At 43.4% G+C, this 20,291-nt stretch overlaps 1 protein-coding gene across 1 annotated transcript in view; it reads left to right on the forward strand.

Moving 5' to 3' along the window:
* GARNL3 (GTPase activating Rap/RanGAP domain like 3) overlaps positions 1-20,291 on the forward strand; it is a 759,794-nt gene that overhangs the window by 214,922 nt on the left and 524,581 nt on the right. The gene's annotated exons all lie outside the window — the stretch shown is intronic.

Here is a 20,291-nt window from a genome sequence, read left to right on the forward strand (position 1 = left end):
CAATATGGCGGCTGTGGGGTGCACCAAGGGGCAGAAACAGCCCATGGGCAGCGTGTGGGGTCTGCTGGGGTAGGCGATGAGAGGCAGGGGATCTGGCTACCCATAACAAAATAACATAACAACAAACCACGACTGCTACAACATGGTGGCGGTGGGTGGCCATTGGCCACATAGTGTGCTGAAGGGGTCAGCCATAGCCTTTGCAGAGGGTGCACAGTAGAGAGGGACAATCAATTAGAAGCGTATGGTCAGTAGTGCTGAAAAGAAACCTGCAAGCATCTACGGGGCATCTGCATCAAGAATAAAAAATAACAAGCATTTTCAATGCAACGGGTCTCGCATTTTCTCGAGTTAGAGCTATTAGCGTTGTAAACTCCTGACTGGACTTTTCTTGCCACACAAATTAAATGAAAAAAAAATCAGTGCAATTCCACTATGTAAAATGCAGCACGATTGTGCTGAAATTGAAAACGGAAAAACCGAGCGCAGTCGCGCTATGCAAACCCCATTGGGATTGCGCTGCGTGGAAAATAAACAGGTAAAGGAGTCCGGAAACCATGCTGAAAACATCGAGCCTCGTATGCTTTTAGTAGTTTACCGGTGCTGTATAGGTGGGCTAAACACCGGAAAAGGCATGACGTATGCATGCCTTCCACAAATGAAAGCAAGCGGATTTTAAAAGGCAAGCACACGAACCAATGAAAGTGACTGACGTGACCTGGGCTTGGTTGGAAGCCCAAAGAGAGATTACTACAGGGGACGGAGCATCAGATAGAGGGCACAAAGGGAAATAGATTGTGGTAAGGGAGACTGGAAACACAACAGAAGGGACCAGCATGCTGGAGAGTCTCTTAAATGCCCATTTCCAGACTGCAGCAGAAGGCAGGAACCAGCCCCTCCATGAGGTGAGTGGATGGTCACTGGAGCTACCATCATCTTGCTTCATACCTGCAGTTCTGCTCTAGGTTTCCAGGTTATGACAGTTTTGGAATACTAAATATATGCTATATGAGTTCAGCTAAATTTTGCTCTGAAAGGCATAGACATATATGTGTCAGGTCACCCCATGTATAACATTTGATTAGAAGTTCTAAAACTTTCTCAACTGTAATACCGCTGAATAGGTGTATTTGTTAATGCCATGTTGCAATATATTTACTTGAAATGAAATATGCATTCTGCCCATGAACTTCTATTGTGTTTAGAGGTACTTCACAGATCTCATTAATGTGTTCTTTTCACTTCTCCAACTCATTTTCTTCCTCTATTGAAAATGTCCTTCTGTTATTCATCTTTGAAGCAGCAGATGCATTAAACTGTAAAAAATGTGTTCTGTCTAAAAGAAGTATAGAAAATTCCAGCCCATATTCTGAAGCTTTCGACTGGTCTACAATGTTACAGAAACAATAATTGTATTCACATCAGTGGGGCGAAGTCTTCATAATTCACAGCTATACCACGGAAAACGTGTATTGACCTAAAGATAACGAAACTCTGTGTCTCAGTTAGAGCTGTAATTTGCCTCAACCAATCACCCACATCTAAGAACTGTCACTGAAAGGCAGTCAAAGCCCAATCCCATCCCCAGACGGGAGGTACCTTGACTTTCCCTCCTGCTCGGCCACAAGCAGTGTGCAGAGGACATTGCTTTGCCTTTCATGTTACAAGACTATGGGATGCAATCTATGGTGGCGTTCAGGACGAAATAAAAAATGCCTGTCTTCCCAACTTTGAATTACTAACTTTTCTGCATTGTTTGTACTGGGAGGTTAGGGCTGGATGATTCATTCATTCAACCATCCATTCATGCATTCATCCAACCATCCATCTATCTGAGACTTATTTTACCACCTTCAGAGTTCACATTCCCCACTGACTGCAGATAATTATTTAAACCTTGTGCAGAATATCAGTTTATCAGACTTTCTCAGAATTAGGGTCAGATTTAGCTATTAGCAAACAAGTGACTCTGTCACAACGGTGAAGTTGCCACTCTCATTAGACAGCCACTCAAAGGTGTCACTATTCATCACCAAGGGTAGCTGAATTTCATAATATCTATGTGTTTTTGGGAAAGGGTTTCTTCTAATAATTCCCATTTCCTCCTGCTGTCTAGATCACCCCTGCTGTTTCAGATGCAGCCAAATGGCAATCTGTGTGGCTGATTCTTTTCACTACAACCAATCCCCTTGTAATTAGATACATATGTATTCAAACGCATGCCTTAGGACAGTGACTTATGAATAGTGACAATCCCCGTATCCAGTGATTAATTTGTAAATAAAAACGTGCCGGTGCCCAAAGCTCTCCTCCGAAACCCGCGGCTGCTGCATTTCAATGTGCGAGCGCTGAATACCGAGGCACCGTAATCTGGAAGCCATCTCGGGCCTCTTCAATCCATTTACAGCCACTCCCTGTCCCTTCAAGTCACTCTTGCAGCTTTCTGCTTTCTCCCTTTGTGACGCGTTTTTCTCTTCCTCCATCTTTTCTACCTGTGTCTTTTCACGCAGTAAGTGCTTGAGGCAGAAAAATAAGTGCCGGCTCTCAAAAAAAAGTGCCGGTGCCCCGCACCGGAAACCACCAGATCATATCAAGCACTGCCCTTATCTAACTCTAATAGTTAAACCACAGAAACGCAGGAGATGTTGGAAGGATTGTACAGGATCAGAGGCTTTTGGTACCTCCTGGTGCAACAGTCTTTGTGGGTGTTCCCCACTCAGCCTCCCACTCCCAAAAAGACCCCCTTTTCCATGGACTCAGGAGCATGTGAACTTGATAATATTCACAGTAAGTTTACTCTGGGGGGCAATGCACTGTGTTTTGTCTAGTCACAGTTTTGGCTTATAAAGATGCGTAGAGGGTTACCGCGCCCGCTGTTAAGCACAACGTGTAACACCTTGGCCAGAGATTTGTTTTTGTAGATAGGTCAGTGGGTTACTGCAGTTATCACAGAGATCCTTTTGAAAATTGCAGTTCATAAATTGCAATCCTTCTAGTACAGATGGATCTGACATTCAAATAGTGCATAGGAATCTCTCACATACAGGTGTAGAACAAAGTCTAAAAAGTTCCTCCAATCAGATTCTCCTACACATCTGTGAAGTGATAACACTGGGTGCCTTAGTTCCCTTCCCTGCATTGGCAGCTAGGGGTTCTGCTCCAGGTAGCTCCCTGCTAGGAGGAGTCTCGCAGAAAAGGAGGTCTGATAGAACTTTATGCTGGGCCCAGCAAAAAGAGAAAAGAACCTCCCTCATTTCCTTTTGGTTGCTCCTCTGAATGCTAAGCACTCAAAGTGTAGGCGCTACTAAAAGTGTACCGGTGCTGTCAAATTACACAGGCACAAATTCAACATGTATCACTAGCTGGTTCCCTCTCATTTCCTATAGTAGTTAAAGGTGTATATTGCAGAGCTTCATGTCTCACTTCTGCCGTTGTAAGTTGCACATTCCAGCTGTTATTCACAGTGCTTTGAAGGGCAGAAGTGCAGCATGAGACGCTATTTATGCTGATGAAGGAGAGGTTGGCAAGGGTTTCCATTATTGATTCCTGGTTCGTGGAGGACAGGCCATTGGGCATCTAACATGATGAACGTTGCCAGAGGGGTGGGCTAAACAAGAAGTTGAGTTGATGAGTCAAGACTAATGAGCTAAGGAGGGCATCAAATCTATGGCACAGTCACCCTAACTGGGTGAGGAAGGATTTTTGGGTCTGGCTAGCGGTCCTCCAACCACTGTGATTTGGGCAGTGGTGGGTGTGATCACCTCTAAAATGGCTCCAGGTGTGCAGGATGGAGCCTTGTGTTTATGGGACCTTCAGCTTGAAGGGCTGGAAACCTCTGAGCTTCAGATGTTTGTACTTTAAACGGTGCTGGAGTAAAGGGAGAGGACAAGGGGTTCTGTTAGCAGGTTGTGGCTGATGGGTTGCGGTTGATTATTTCAAATAGCACTTCATGTCTCATTCCTGTCATTCTGAGCAACCTTCATCAGAGTTGTTACATAAAGTGCTTAAGAAAGCAAAAATGCAACTTGGAGCACTATGTAGGGTATATAGTGAGGGGGTGACCAAGTATTTGTGCTTCTGATTCAGGCTGCTTGAGTAAAGGCCACAATGAGTGACTGAGTTAGAATATAGAATCCATAGACTAGATACCTGGTGAGGAACTGCAGCTACCACTCGCTGAGGTCACTGTGGGTGATGGGCTGGGAGGCGGGCTGTTGTGCACAGACTGATCTGCATTCAGAGTCAGGCTGAGAACCAGGGCAGGCCTGAAACCAGCAGCTTGAGATCCCTTCTCCATGGACCTGGCTCCAGGCTCACGCTGACCTCGCTCTCTGCCTGGTTTCCCGCCTACTGACTGTCTCTCACTGGACAATCGCTTCCTGGCTGGTCTGTAATCTGGATGTCAGCTGGTGATGGGCCAGATCTGACGAGTCTCCATGACACACTACGGTTGCAAGACTGACAGTGGTACGGGTGACTGACTGACACATCTGAGGAGGAGGAGTCTCACAGGATTTGAAAAAAAACAGGGAAGAGGAGATTTCTTTTCACACAGGACCCGTCATTGCTAGCACTTTCCTGATCTGAATTAGATGGATGGACCTCCAAGCAAACACCACTGGGTTCTGTGGTCTAAAGTGATACAAGCAGTTAGATTTAGAAGTGAATGATGTTGTGTTACTGCTAATACCAACATTGTGTGTCAGCCTGCGACAGACTGCTGCTGCTTCAGAACTGAGGGACAGGCCTGGGCCCTGCGGCAGGCAGAGAGAAGCGGCATGTGGTGCCCCCCCAGACTTGGCATCTGGTGAGGGGGCACCGGTCACACCTCCCTAAAGTCAGCAGCCTAAAGCTAGTACTGGATCCAGATGAGAGACTGAAGGGCCAGCGGAGAATTGAATCTGAAGCCTTCAGGTTAGACACAAACTCTGCAATTGACCTGAGCTATCTCGATGTGTTAATGTACCAATAAGAGGAGAATGACACAAATACTTTTACAAGGTGAACAAACCGTGCAACTAGTTAAGAAGTTGCAAAGGTCTAACTTCCTGCTACTGAACAGCCTCATTAGTTAAGAAGCCAATTTGTGCTGTGTTCACTAGATGAATACATGTGATGGTCACCAATGCAATGAAGTGAACCTGCCTGTTGAATGGTGAGTTAATAAAAATCTGGAAGGCACGGCGGGGAAGGGGGCGGGGGGGCATTTACAAGACAGCGTAATATGACATCCGAAAATGAAAGTTGTTCCGTCTGTCTTCCCCTTGGTTTCTCGCTTCTTAGGGGCTCGAGGCTTTGGCTTTACTGAAGGGGGACACATCACCACTTCTCCAGCCGTACATGCTTTTATCCGTTATATAAAAGTGGCTTTGCAAACTTCCCCAAGTAATGCACCCTTCTGAAAAATGTGTAATTAGTGAGGGCAGCATAGCAACGATGCCATAACATAAATATATAGCCGCTTTGACTGCTGGTAGGAAGTAAAATCCAGCAAGTATCGTGGCTCAATGGGGCCCTCAGGGCTCTAGGACCCGGTGCCACTGCACTTGCTGCACCAAGTGCCCAGGGCTAGTGATGCCTTGTACTGTGTCCCATGCCTTTGCCACCGCGAGGCTGATCCTCGGCATTAAGTTTAGGGCTGAAAAAACAGGTGGGTTTTCTTGAAGTTCAGGGTTTTGGGACGTCTGCCCATAAATGGATTAACATCATTAGACGCTGCATCAGGACATTTCGGGCCCGTCTCACAATGTGGGAATACAAAACATTTCGAAAGCATGGCTGTAGCTACTTCAGAACAAGTGTGCCAGCTGGCCAAATTCCAGTCCAGCCGCAGGGCATGAGCCCAGACTGAACAGAATTCTATACATGGAAAAGAATTTCACGCTTCGACGTTTATTTCGATGCGTGGCATAACGCTTGATCTCATCCAGAAGAGGGAATGGATGCGAAAGATAAAAGTACTCGAAAGCCTAAAATAAACAGAGGGCCAGAAGTAATAAGGCTTTTTGTGGTCACAACTGTCCAATGTTCAAAATCAACCGGTTTGTGGCTGCAAAAAGGTCTCTTGGAATGTAACAATTTGTTTGTTGCCTGTACTTACTGAATCAGTGTTTGGAAGGAGTGGTTTTAGGACATCCCTTCCAAATATCAGTTTGGATGTGTTAATGTTTTGTGACCAGAATTCAAACACAAAAAAATAAATGAGCTTCTACACAAAGGTAGTGGGAAGTCATTGGTAGATGGGAAGAGGTCTCCAAGGGGCCTCCTTCCCCTTTGTGGACGTTGACCAAAACATTTTTTAAGAGTAGTCTTAAATTTTTTTAGTTAAACCTGTACTTCCCCTAAACTTTAGCCACTCCTGAACCCTTAAGTCTCATTAGTACTAAAAGTGGGTGGAAAATGTCATCATTCTGCTTGTGGAATTTTCAGAATTTTGGTCCCTCCATGTTACTCTTTAAAGTACAGATTTGTCCAAAATTCTGACAATTGCGGCATGGTGGAATTTTGCTTCCATAAGAGCAATGCAATGACAACAGAAAAAATGCAAGGCACCGAGAAGCGAGCTAGGGAGTACGATTTGGCATCCCCTAACATGAATTCTGGTCACTAGGAAGCCTTCAGAGGGCTGCTTCTCAAGTAGATTTCCTGCTCGAAAAGCAGCAAAATCAACTACAAATTGGATTTTTTTAGTAACTATTCCATTCGAATGGACAGTTCGGTAGTTTTTGAGAGCAGTACACATTTTCAAAAATTTTAATTTTACTTTTTCAACATGAAGGAAGTGCCTCAAAGGCTCCATCTTCCCCTTCCTGTCCTGAAGGCTCTATCCAGTGCTTTGTCCATCCGTTGGTCCCTTTTCATTTGGAGTTCGAGGGGAAAAGGCCCCTCTTCTTCTGCAATCCCTGATCTATCTATCTATCTATCTATCTATCTATCTATCTATCTATCTATCTATCTATCTATCTATCTATCTATCTATCTATATATACCTGTATATATGCATACACACAAACATACACACATATGTATATTCAATCATCACATAATAGTAACTTACCTGTGAGGGTGCTCAGGCTGCTTGGAAAAAATTATTCTAATGTTTAAAAAACAACAATATTATTAATTGAGCCTCACAACCTCGACACTTACAGGTCAAGCAGGTCCTGCTCGTGGTCTAGGATCTAGGACATCAGTGCAGTGGTGCGTCAGCTGGGTGCAATGGACCCATCTGCTGCAGCGCACATGCAGCCGCACTCGCCCAATAGCAGCAGATGTTCCTGCAGGTCGTAACCCTTACTGGGCCTGTCACCTGTTGACACCTCTATGCAGGGGAGATGGTGCTGCACCCAAATGATTAGTGAGGCCACCTCCAACTCACTGAAAATGTGGCGGGCTGCACTCCTGCACCTCTGCTTTGCCCACATGGAATGCGGGTGGCACTGGTGCGGCCTGCTTCTGCAGTAGGATAAGTCGAGTTGACTGGATTGGTCAGGACAGGAGAGAGTCTGACTGGAATGAGACACCTGGGAAGGGGAAAGGAAACAGGAGGAAGACACGGGACTGGTCAGGATGGGAATCAAAATCACAAAAAGCACACACAGAAACACAAATACACAGAAGAAAAGACGGAGAGTAATAAAAATAGGTAGAATAAAGGTGGGATTGGGAAGTAGGTGATCAGATGAGGGTGGATTAGGTAGGATTGAAAAATGAGGAAAGAGGAGGCAGGAGAAAGCTAGACAGAAACAGGTAAAACAAAAGTGTGGTGTCATTCTGCTGGGTGGAACGCAATACCGTCTCTAAACTAAAAATCTGCTCAACCACCAACAGGGTGGCATATATTTTATAACCTATTCGTAGAACTCTGTGGAATATTGCAGAGTTTTTTTGTAACTCCATGGGATTCCATGACTTTCGTTTAAACCTAATTACTATCCCTAAACAATACTCATCCCAAAACCTCTAAAAACCCTTATTACCCTAAACTCTACCCATCCCTGAATGCTAAACACCCCTTACAATCCCTAAACATTACCTTTCCCTAGACCCTACAACTTCTTATTATCCCTTAACACTTCCCATCATCAAAACCTAAAACCTCTTGCTATCACAAATACTACCCTGCCCTGAACCCCAACACCTCCTTAGCACCCCTAAAAAACACCTTTCCCTGAACCCTAAAAACTCCTTACATCCCAAAAGACAACTTTGTGCCCTCTACAAAACACATTTGCCTTTACATAAAAGTCCTTAAACATAGACATAACTAATAAAGAAACCTAAAACAATATACCATAGATTACATTATTTTTTCAATGTTAAACTTAGATCATGGTTAAAATATTCCCATTTTTTAAATATGGATATTCAAAATGTAACATAATTTTAACTAACAAATGAAATACATTTAATTTAATTTTAAAGTAATTTAAAATGGTATTATAAAATAAAGACACTAAACCCTAACATTATATATGTATTTATGTGTTCACACACACACACACACACACACACATGCACACACGTATATTCACAGAAAAAACAAAAGTTAAAGTGATGCTATAGTTAAATATGTTAATAGGATCGTAGCTTACATAAAAAACAACCCTAGACTTTATCTGAAAAAAAAACAAAAGTTAAATCGACATTATAGTGAGGTGTTGAAATAAAAAAAAACAAATGTTTCAATAACAAAAAGCACTGAAATTTACCAGCAAACTATAACTAGGGCCCTTGTCATGCACTGCCTAAGATCTCATTATATTATATCACTCATGACATGTTAAATGACAACGTTGTTGACATAACTGGTGAGATCTCAAAAAATGAAAGGTTGACCCCCATTGTAACATAGCACCATGTAAACATCCCCAAAGAATTTTGCACAGTACTGCGGTAGCATAGAAGTGAAGTTTTAGTGGTGAGCCCCCACGGAAGCACTCATGAGTTGGACTCCCTGTGAGCCCCCAATCACAAGTGCCCTGGGCATAGGGTGTTCCTAACCTGTGCCTTCTAGCACATGTTTGGAATATTTTAGGGACACAAGTACTGAGTCCCTGAGTGCAAATCTCTTTTGAGTTGCAGCGAACTAATCAGGTTGCCTGGTACTGTGTGACCATTCATATGGTACTGAAATGGCTGATGGGAGGAAAAGCTCCCTGTGCCAATCAGAGGGTCCCATTTTTTAAAATTTTTGGTTCCATAGGAGTCCCCTAGGACCACTTGTCCAAATATGCCTAATCTTTCAACTCCTTCATTAACCTGAGCACCTCCTTAAATGCTAATTTGTAATTTAGCTGAACAAATTTACACCAAATCACAAAAAGCACACTTTCTGAGTAAAGGTTAAGCTATTTACAAATTTAGTGTAATATCTTTATGCCAACATTATTGTATTGGAGAGCAAAGTTTCATACGAGAATTAACAAGAGAAATCAACGTTTTAGGACTCCTCTTTTTGTTCGACCCAGCTTCACAGATCGGTGCAAAACATTCCACGACAGAGCTGATGTGAATTACGTTTTATTTTGATGCCAAAGTTTTTAGCAAAACAAAAAATTTGTTTTCTATGGAAACTTTGACCTAACTATATCTATACAGTGGTGACCGCCACTGAGTAATATGACACATTTATGTGAGTACATATATACATGTATGTACACATGTACAGAAGCTGAAATGCCTGAGTCTTTAATGTACTGAACTCTGATGAGGTGTCCATTGAGGATGTATCACGCTCACATTAGCTTGATTTGAAGAGCTGAGGAATAAAGTTCTAAAGTGACAAAAGTTTACCACTAGTCAGAGTGCTCCTGGGAGCTTCAGTGTGACCAGGTTCAACATGGATGATTCAAACTATTTTCTGATTCCTTGCTGGAGACTCTTGCGGGTTACAGAATTTGAGAAGTATAGGGAAATGTTATAAAGATCAATTATTCAATGGAGCTTCAAGACTGGTCACAACAAACCCAATTCATATGGAAATATCTCTTACTACTCTGTTTCTCAGGACTTTTACAGCTTCCTGTCATCTACCCTTTGCCCGGGGGATCATCAGGAAACTAAGGGGCATATTTACTCTGTTTGCACTGCATTTGCGTAATTTTTTTACACAAATCCGGTGCAAACTTAACTCCATATTTATATTTTGGCGCTAGACATGTCTAGCACCAAAATATTGGAGATAAAGTAATTTTTTTGCCTGAGGAAAACTACCTTGCGTCAATGAGATGCAAGGTAGGCGTTCCCGGGCACAAAAATGATTCTAAGGCCCTAGCGCCTTATTTATCCTTCCATGCAAAAATCACGCATGGGGGAGGAGGGGTCAAAAAATGGTGCAAAGCTTGCTTTGCACCATTTGTTAATGCCTGGGGCAGGGCAGGCGTTAGGGGATCTGTGGGCCTATTTCCATGGTGGAACACCATGGAATAAGCCCACAGGTGCCCTCCCCAGGCCCCAGGGACACCCATACCCACACCAGAGGGACAGCGGAGGATGGGGGACCCCATCCCAGGTAAGTATAGGTAAGTACAGGTAAGTATTTTTTTTTAAGTGCCATTGGGGGCCCCAATATGCCCCCCCCCACGTGGCACTGGGTGTAGTGGCCATGCCCAGGGGACCCTGGTCCCCTGTGCTGGCCATGGGGTGGTGGGCATGACTCCTGTCTTTTCTAAGACAGGAGTCATGTGGTATGGATGGCTGTGCATCAGAAAATTACTCTAGGCAGGTTAGAGTGATTTTTTAACTCTAACCTGCCTAACATCATTTCTTGGTGCAAAACCCCCTTCTTCCATACCGCCAACCCCACTGATTAACGTCATTTTTTTTTTACGCTAGCCTACCCTTTGAACCAGATTGTACCATTCCATAAATATGGTGCCCAGCTGGTGCACAGAAATGATGTAAGCTGGTGCTAAACTTTTTGGTGCAAAACTGCATTAGTGCAGATTTGCACCAAAAAGTATAAATCAGGGCATAACTTCCACAATTCTTAGAGCAGGTCCTGTGTGACAACGAATAAAGGTAAAGATTGGAACATCTTGTTTAAGTGCACAAACAGGGAGCAGGAATCTTCTTAGCAACAGCAGGTACAGATGGGTCCCCTTCTTCTTAGAGGAAGGCCTGTTCCAAAGTGAATTCTTCTCGGTTTCTTAAAGGTCACAAATATATTAGCATCTGTAGGTACGCCCTAAACCGAATCCTAACGAGTGCCCTCCAGTCCCATGATGTAAGTAAAGTCATAGGAGACTTTCCTTCTGACATCTGAAGTCTCACAGAGGACTCCTGATGCAATCCAAAACAGTGGAATGCTTTCGTTCCAAGTCATGGTTCCTCCCGGGTCTTAGATCCTTTCCTAGCAAGAAAGCTACTCCACCAGAAGAAGAAAGGCATTACTTGCTTCTGTATGAATCTAGGAGGAAGCAAACACCCACACAGTTTGAAGAAAGAAAGTCTGGAAACAGAGCAGTTTGAAAGAATGTTGATAATCAGGGTAGTTTGCATATTATCACCGATCAGGAATCCACTCGGGAAATCCTCATTCACTAATCCATCCCTTTGTCCCACATGACTTTAAACTTTGATGAAGGCACAGATGCTTTGGCAGGCCTAATGGCAAAAGTTAAAGGCAATTTTATCAAGCCCTTGAGACTTCATTAACTTAAATAAATGCTCCTGACTAGAAACAGAATCCAACATTCCATCTCGTGTAACTCAAAAGCTAAATTACATAGCTTAATTCCACCTTCATGCTAATTTATGACAGGCTTTAAGTCACAAAACGTCATTTGTGATCTCATTAGCAGCAACATGGCTATAGATAATCGATGTATTCAAATATTGCACTTCTTCTTAGTAAAGAGACTGTATTTGAGACTTCAAAGGGCCCACAAGGTCACAGTACTTGGGCCACAATCCACGGTCTCTACGAGGAACATTGATCAGGCATGAATTAGGATACCATCAAAAACGTGCTGCTAATAATTTGTTGCTAAATTTGCCCACCTGCCAATGGTGCACTCAAGTATAGTCAAATATTGATCACATTTCCAGCCTGTCAGGTGCAATCACTTGTGCTTAAGTCTGGTTTCTGTGGCAACGGCCACAGAAGGGGCAGATTTATTACAAAATTGTGCGAAGCAGCAGAGAAATCAAAATTGCTGGGCCGCATTGCTCAAGGGGGCCACAGTTTTGCACCATAGTGAAAAGAATTGTACCGGATGTCTATGCCTTACCAGTACAAAAAATGATCCTATGACTCAATTCACTTCCCCAACATTGAATTTGTATTGTACAATGCAGCAAAGATGCAAAGTTTGAAAAGGTTGGAAAAATAAAAACATTTCTCCAAATGAATTTCTTCCTCAAGGAAACAACATTATTTGACATCAAGTCCTGTCTCAAAACGTTTAGGGCTTTGCATCAATGGGTGGTAGCGTGGTAATGCCAAAGCATCCCACATGGAAAGCCCCCATTAATGCAAAATAGTGCAAAGTGCAACTTTGTTTTACTTTTAAGCAACTTTCAAATGCAAGAAAAAGTTTTGTGCAAGAAAATGTTTTGCGCTGGAAAGTAAAAACAAATCAATTATTGACACTGGTATATGTCACTTTTTGTGAACTGGAGCAGGGCAAACTGTTGATAAATCTGCCCCTGTTTAGCAACATAAGCCAAATGTTCTAGTGGTGTCAGGGGCAAGGCTGATCTGGCTGTACTGGGCATCAGGCGTTTCCACAGGAACCTGAAATGGTATGGGAGGGGCTGCTTTTGTTACTTGGGACCAGTTTTGTAGTAGTGCAGCAGTAGTAAAAGCACTGCAGAGTTCCTTGTATATGCAACAGTTTTCAGGCAACAATAAAAGTGCCAAAATGACGCTGGTGATTAATGTACCTGCTGGAGAGAGATGGAGCTTTGTCTAGTGGCAGTTTTGACTCATCTAAAGGAGCACAGAGAGTTAATATGCCTGCTGCAAAGAATGTGTACTATGCACATCACAGAACAGTATTTTATGTGAATAGCTCAGTGAGATACTGCTTTTGTCACAGACCTCCTTTTGTTACTGTGCAGTTCATAAATTATAATCATAATCTAGCACAGTAAGCTATGAACTGCCATCAAAGAGTTGCATGCAAACTGCATGATACAGGTTAGAAAGTTATGAGTTTTTCCCAGTCTTTTCATATCCTAATTTTGCTAAAAAAAAAAGGGTTTGGGTAGAAATACATTGTTATTGGTAAAGTCAACCCAAACCACTGTGTTACGTTCTGAAACCTGAGTTTATGCTTCCCCAGATCAAGCACTCAAAAAAATGCCTACCAGTGTGGATGACATGTGAATCCTACACCTTGTAGTATATAAAATTTTCTATACACTGATTAACACATGTATGATTCATTGTCTCTGTACGGTGCTCCAACATCCTACGCTGGTAAGAGAGGTGCTATAAAGCAAATGAAATACATGTGAGAGAAGGGTTATGGAGAGATTACAGGCACAGCTAGAGGGTGATGATGAGGGAATCGTTGAAGAGACCCAATGAAGATTGCTGTATCTTGGTGCACTGTAAGGTCAGCATTTACTGTGCTTTAAAAAGTAATATGATTGGATATATAATGAACAAAGCGTTGCAGGAATCACTGTTTTTGCCAATTTTTTTCGGGGGGAGGTAGAACCCCAAGCCCAATTGAAGTGGTCAGGCTCGTTATGCACCCTATTGGGGCTAGTCCAACAAAATTTGCCAGGGCTGCCTCCGTTTCCCATCTGGCCCTGGTCAGGAGTAGGGGTGGGCAGCAAGCTCCGCTCCACTGGCAGAGCTAACAGAGTTTTTGACACTCAGCGTGGAGTCTGAACAAAAACTCTACTAGCCCGACAGCAGAACGGAGCTCACTGCATTCGCCCTGCAGCCCAGTTATGTACTGTGTGGCCCATAACTCGTGCTGCAGTGTGCACTCACCCGACATTGGCGGAGCTGCTCACCAGCAGCTCCAGATTCCAGGCCTCCTTCTGACGGTGACTGCCAGCGCCAGTCCGGGCAGAAAGCCAGGCCGCTGGCAATGAGGACCCCCTAGGAGAACCCAGGTAAGTTGTCGTTTTCCTTCTTTGTAAATAATGTGTACACTGGTGCACAAGAGGCCTGAAACTGCAGCTTTAGCTGCCTACGGCCCTGGCCTGAATTCAGTGTGCACTGACTGCACACAGAGCAGCAGTGCCCAGGAGGCCTGAAAACAGCAGCTTTGGCTGCCCCCTGCTCTAGCCTGAAGGTGCCCAATCTCGGAAGCCCTAAGCAGGGCCGAACCTGCTGAGCTCTTTCGAGATCGTGCACATTCAGGCTAGGGCAGGGGGCACTCTGCTGCTCGCGGAACTCTGCGGAATTTCACAGAGCTGTTTACCAACTCAGAGAGGTTTCACCCATTCCTAGGCAGGGGTCCATCTGGCATACATATGTCTCAGAATATATAAAATGGGATGGGAAAGAGCAACGAATGGGCAAAAGTGTGTTTTTAATTTTCAAAACTTCTTTAGGGGGTTGTCACAGGCTTCCAACAATTTATGTTAGCCCTTATGCACATATTTGAAAGTATTTTCGTTTTTAACAGTCTTGCAGTATGAGTAAGTGTGCAAAATGAATTACAAAACCTGCATCAGGATTTTATGTGATATTAGGCAATTTCCTGTGAAAGTATTTGTCTTCCACAAGTACAGTGAAGTAATATATCTGCTGCCTTTGAAGGCAGAGCAGAGTAATTCCTCTTTTGCAACCTGATGACCCAGTGTGCTGTACATCTCAAATTTACAAGCCATGCTTCCACTGTGCCTCCGAGTGTGGTTTAAAACCAGTGCTTAATTTGTAAATAAAAACGTGCCGGTGCCCAAAGCCCTCCTCTTAAAAACGCTGCTGCTGCATTTAAATGTGTGAACACAGAATACTGAAGCAGCGTAATTCTGAAGCCATCTTGGGCCTCTTCAATCCATTTAAAGCCACTCCCTGCCCCTTCAGCTCACTCTTGCAGCCCTCTGCTTTCTACCTTTGTGACACTTTTTCATATTTCTCTTCCTCCGTCTTTCCCGTATGTGTCTTTTGCTCGCAGCAAATGCTTGAGACAGAAGAATAAGCGCTGGCCCTCGAAAATAAGTGCCGGTGCTCAGCACTGGAAACAATAAACACAAATTAAGCACTGTTTAAAACCCACTCTGTGATGAAGGCGCAGGGCCGCTGTGCTCAGGAGCTGACATTAGTCCTATGGAAAGGGACGCTCCACCAAGAAAGCCAAGCTGTGGTATTTTCTTTCATTTGGCTCGCTTGGTAGACCACCAGGGTCACACGAGGTGCCCTGATAAATGAGCCAGGAGCACACAACCCAGCAACAAGCACCGGCAAAGTCAAAAGTTCTCACCTTAGTAAGATTGTGCAGTGTCTTTTTAAAAATTCTGTTTATTACAGGCTTATGCTACACATGTAAAAAGAAAATAGATGTTGTCACCTAAATATGACCACCATATGCTTTCAGTAAAAAAATAAATTTAAAAAGCATCACTGATTTGGCTGTTTGACACGTTATGTTTTGTTTATTACTATTAAGTACTTCAAGTGTGTCAAACATTTTATTATTATAATGTGTGAAGTAGATAACAATTAATGAAGGCCTAACCGAATATTCAAAATCACAGAGAGCTATAAAATGATAATGAAACACATATTATAAAATCAACTTCAAAATTAAGAAAGAAAGAAAATCACCTTGTAACTGGACCCCCGAAGTGAATAAGTGGTGGGTATTTAATGAAAAAACATAAGTTAAAAAAATACATTTTGAGCCAAATTTGTCACTTAAGATAAAAAAAATTAGGCAGTATGAAAAATGTGCACAGTCTTTGAACAGTCACTCAAGGTGAAAGGAGGCAATAGCTAAACTGGGCCGGCCAATTGCTCCTTTTGCTGTGGTGGGACGAAGCAAAGGTGTATGACAATTTAACAGACTAGTGGGTGAGAGTTCTGACCATAAACCCTTCCTATATGTGTATATTGTGTGTGATTTTTTTGGAATAACAATAGTCTGGTGAGACAGCTATAGATATGACACAGGCCAGACCTAAAAAAAAAGCCACCTACAGCAGGGCACGTGCCTGGCTAGTCAGAAAGGAAAGTTTGCATCATGTTAGACTTTGAGGCCATTGCTATTTCGAAAGCTGCTGGATCTGAAGCAATAAGAGGGTGAGTTCGAAGTGATGGGCCAGATGTTTTTTCAGGAAGAGTCCAATTTCAAAGCAAAAACATGTATTTCAATTCAGGGGAAGTGCTGGAAAGAGAAAGAACTCTATTGCTATGGTTGCTTAACAAGTGTACTGCAGCTTGCCCACTTGAGTTACCTTGTTGGGCCTTTTTAAGAACGTGTCAGCATTTGGAAGGTAATTCTGCACCCTGTAAATGTTAATGCCAGTAGATGTGGCATTAGCTCTCAATTCTAAATTCTGCATCACCAAAGTGGAATAATGTTTTAATACTGCTCATTTTTCGTGATCCAAACTGCAACATTTGGAATGTTGCAATGTTTACCTGCACAATTTAGGTTTTTCCCGGTGACATTTGTGTGTTGGGAGGGGAGAGTGTTGCATTTTCACACTACTTCCACACAATTCTGATGTGTGTTCCAATACTCCCATGTACAATTGATTCAGGATTATTGGGGACCACGAGACGAGGTCCATAGTGATTCATTGCAGGCCCTAGTACTCCTGTGTGGTTGATATTGTATAGAAATGCAAAACATACTATGAGGGTGCAGGTCAGTTTCATTTGTGACATTCTGAATGGTCCTTGAATTGCAAACCTTGACACTGCTCCTCTGAAATGTGCATGTAATTGAAAATTAAAATGCTGGAGAGAAGGTTAGATCCTTACCGAGAGAAGGGTAAGGCATCCAAACATACCTTCATCCGTAGCACTAATGCAGTACTCCACATAAAATGAAAATCCAAACTCCCTTACCTTTCAGCATCCCATGCATGGGTGTAACCTAAGGGCCTTATTCAGATCTGAACAGAGGGAATACTCCATCACAAATGTGACGGATAGCCCGTCCGCCGTTATATTATTATTATTCCCATAGGATATAATGGGATTGTAGTACCGTTCTGCTTTCATCCCTGCTTTCACCTGCACTGCTCATTGCCACCTTGAGATCAGGAGCCACGACAGCGCCATGTCACAAGAAGCTGTTCTTCTGTTGTCTCCAGACGTGGATAGAAACTTAAAGGAAAATATAGTTTTAATCTGTACATTTTGTGGAAACATCCTGATAAACAAAACTATTATTGTGACCCCAGGATTCAAATGAATGAATTGTTATAGATAATTCTGGAGCAGTCATTCTCCAGCAAAATAGTTAAATCACCTCTATACTGTTGTTATCATCGATGTTCACAAAGTACAGGCCTAGCTAAGTGAAAATTGGATCTCCGCCATTACCAGTAGTGCCTGACAGCAAAACTTCCAGCTTGCTCTGACTAAAAAGGCTCCCAGGACCAGACAAAGAAATGTTTACATGCACCACTACCCAAACTAAAATGGTGCCTGCACATGCCAATAACAGAAAAGTAGTAAAACAGTTGCGCCTCCATCTTGGAAATATTAAAACAATATGAACTCATATAGTCACTTACTTAATTCATCATTTTATATATTATCCTGCCCTTGAATTGTGCTCCTGTATCTCGTCTGGAAGGAAAGCCCTTTGAAATATATAAATGTTGAGGCTGATGCCTGTCTCTCTATGGTTCTGTAGAGAATGTCAGCAAAGCTTTCAAAGATAACTAAATTGAAGGATCTCCAACTTGTGGTCACTAGAGGCATATGATGACAGAATTTGGATTAAATCTCTTGCTGGAACATCTTCAGAGAGTAGCATATGGAAGCTTCTTATTGAGGCCAGCCTCTCATTGGAGGCCCAAGAAAGCACAGTCTTGCATGTGTGTTTTGTTTTTTAAATGTCAATACAATATACTTAACTACTTTATTGGTTTACCAGACATACAAGTACTGCCAAATTAGTTACAGCAACACACAGAAGATCATTTAGCACACTGGCTTTCTAAGGTGGCTCACAAGAAATTTTACTTTTTTCTGGGTGTCTGGGTTCTTTTGGTGGCATTTAGAAGCATACTTTCCTGTCTTTGCCAGAATGAGTCAGTGCGTTTCCTCTTCTGTTTTTGTCAGGAAGTCTTCATTTCATTTTCTCAGCTCAATGTTAGGAAATATGTGTTTCCAGTGTCCTTCTTTATGGGGCAACGTGAGAGAATGTGTTCTCGTTCTCCTAGGCAACACTGCTGGCAGTCATCCATCTGCTACGCAGATACTGCACACCCACTCTTGCCCTTATGTCACACCAGTAAATATGTTTACCACTTCTAGGCAGGATTGTTATCAGATTAAACTTGGCCTGACCAAAAGTTCGAAAAAGTGCTCACAACTCATTTAATATTCAACTGTGGGTTTGTGTCTCATATCTTTATTTTCAGAGCATCTTTAGGATTTCTTTGATGCTTTGGTTTCTTAATCTTCATTTTTGAGGTTTATCTGTGGTGTACCCCTTACTCAAGTTTCGAAATGATTTTCTTTTTTTTACAGACTTGCATCATGGGTGAAGCTTCTTGGTGTATGTTATGCACCTGCAATCCTGCCTTGCTCCATGTTGGGATGCCAATTACCCCTGCATGGTAAATGACCTTACAGTGCTCACTTTGTGCCTGATGGCATGTGAAACTGGCTTCCAGATTTTTTTTATTTTTGTTGGCATCATGCTAATCCAGCAAGTGAGCAGAGGTCTAGGCCTGTCCCTGGTAATGTAATGTCCAAGTGCTGCTCTGTGATGTTGGAGGGTGCATAATTCTTTCTCTTGTAGTGGGCATAGGACTACTTACCATGCCCTAGGTACGCCACATGTACATGCAGCATACTAAGATTTTGTGAATCATTAATGTTACCAGACCTTTTTCTCTGTGTCAAGGTGAGTGCAGTCTAGTACACCCTGTCTTGAGTAAGATTCTGCTGTTGGATGAGCTACAGGTGACAGAGCTGGCACCCTGTGTGCTTGTAAGATGCTTGTATGTGTGGTGAGTGTATAAGGTATGGTAGGATGACTCAGTTTGTGGTGAGAGACTGAGGACTAGGACCAGTGGGCTTCATTTTGAATGGCCCCTGGTTTAGCACAGCAATAAGATAGAGAGGTAATACAGATTTCCCACACAGTGGTAGTGTATTGATTACAATCATGTGTATGGAGGGTGGAGATCCAGACACTGAAGTGTGGGAGGAAGGAAGCAGGCCTACCCTTGGAAATTCAAGAAAGGCCTTACTACCAAAGAATTAACAATTATCTCTTCTAAAGCATTGCTATTTGGAATATGCTAGGGTTGAGGGTTGGTACTGCACTTTCTGTTGTTTAAGGTCAAGATGTTTCTAGTTAGGGTCTGCCGTTTGTCTGTCCTTAATAACTTCTTCATGGAGGCTGATGACATCCACAAGCAGAAATCTCCCACATCTTTGCACCCTTTCTTTGAATACTCCTGCTGGAGCCAGCATCACTGCGACCTACAGAGACAGCCATCAATTTACACAAAGACAGAATCTGAGGAATAACCGAAAAAAACATTTGAAAGAGAATATTAAATCCAATAGAATATAGGAGGTACCAAATAGGCAGAGTCAATGCCTCACTGAAGATTGCAAACATAGGGGGTCATTATGAACACGGCGGGTTCATACTGGCGGACTAAACACGGACCACCAGCACGTTGAAGACCCCGCTGGCCCAATAATAAACATTCCATTGGGCTGGCAGGCGGAAACAGCGGAATGCTGGGCCTGGGCATTGCCGACAGCTCCACATGGAGCCGTCGTCAATGCCGCAGTGCAGCGGGTGCAGCAGCACCCTTTGCGCATATCACTGCCCGTAATTCGGGCAGTGACCTGTGCGATGGGGCTGTGCACGGTGCCCCTGCACTGCCCATGACACGTGCATGGGCAGTGCGGGGGCCCCCAGCTGGGCCCCGGAGCACCCCTTACCACCAGCCTTTCTCTGGCAGGGGAAACCACCAAGGAAAGGCTGGAGGCACACAGGTTCATTATCCAGAGGGCAGCACTGCTTGCAACGCTGCCCTGTCGGATAGAGAACTCCGCTATCGTCAGGCTGCCTGGCAGCGGTACCCTGGCGGTGGCGGAGGGCCACCTGTGGCAGTCCCCCAAGTGTTCGTAATATGGCAGTCCAGACCGCCATGCCGGTGGCGGTAATTTCCGC

Source organism: Pleurodeles waltl, chromosome 6 (assembly GCF_031143425.1).
Source record: "Pleurodeles waltl isolate 20211129_DDA chromosome 6, aPleWal1.hap1.20221129, whole genome shotgun sequence".
Classification (NCBI taxonomy): domain Eukaryota; kingdom Metazoa; phylum Chordata; class Amphibia; order Caudata; family Salamandridae; genus Pleurodeles; species Pleurodeles waltl.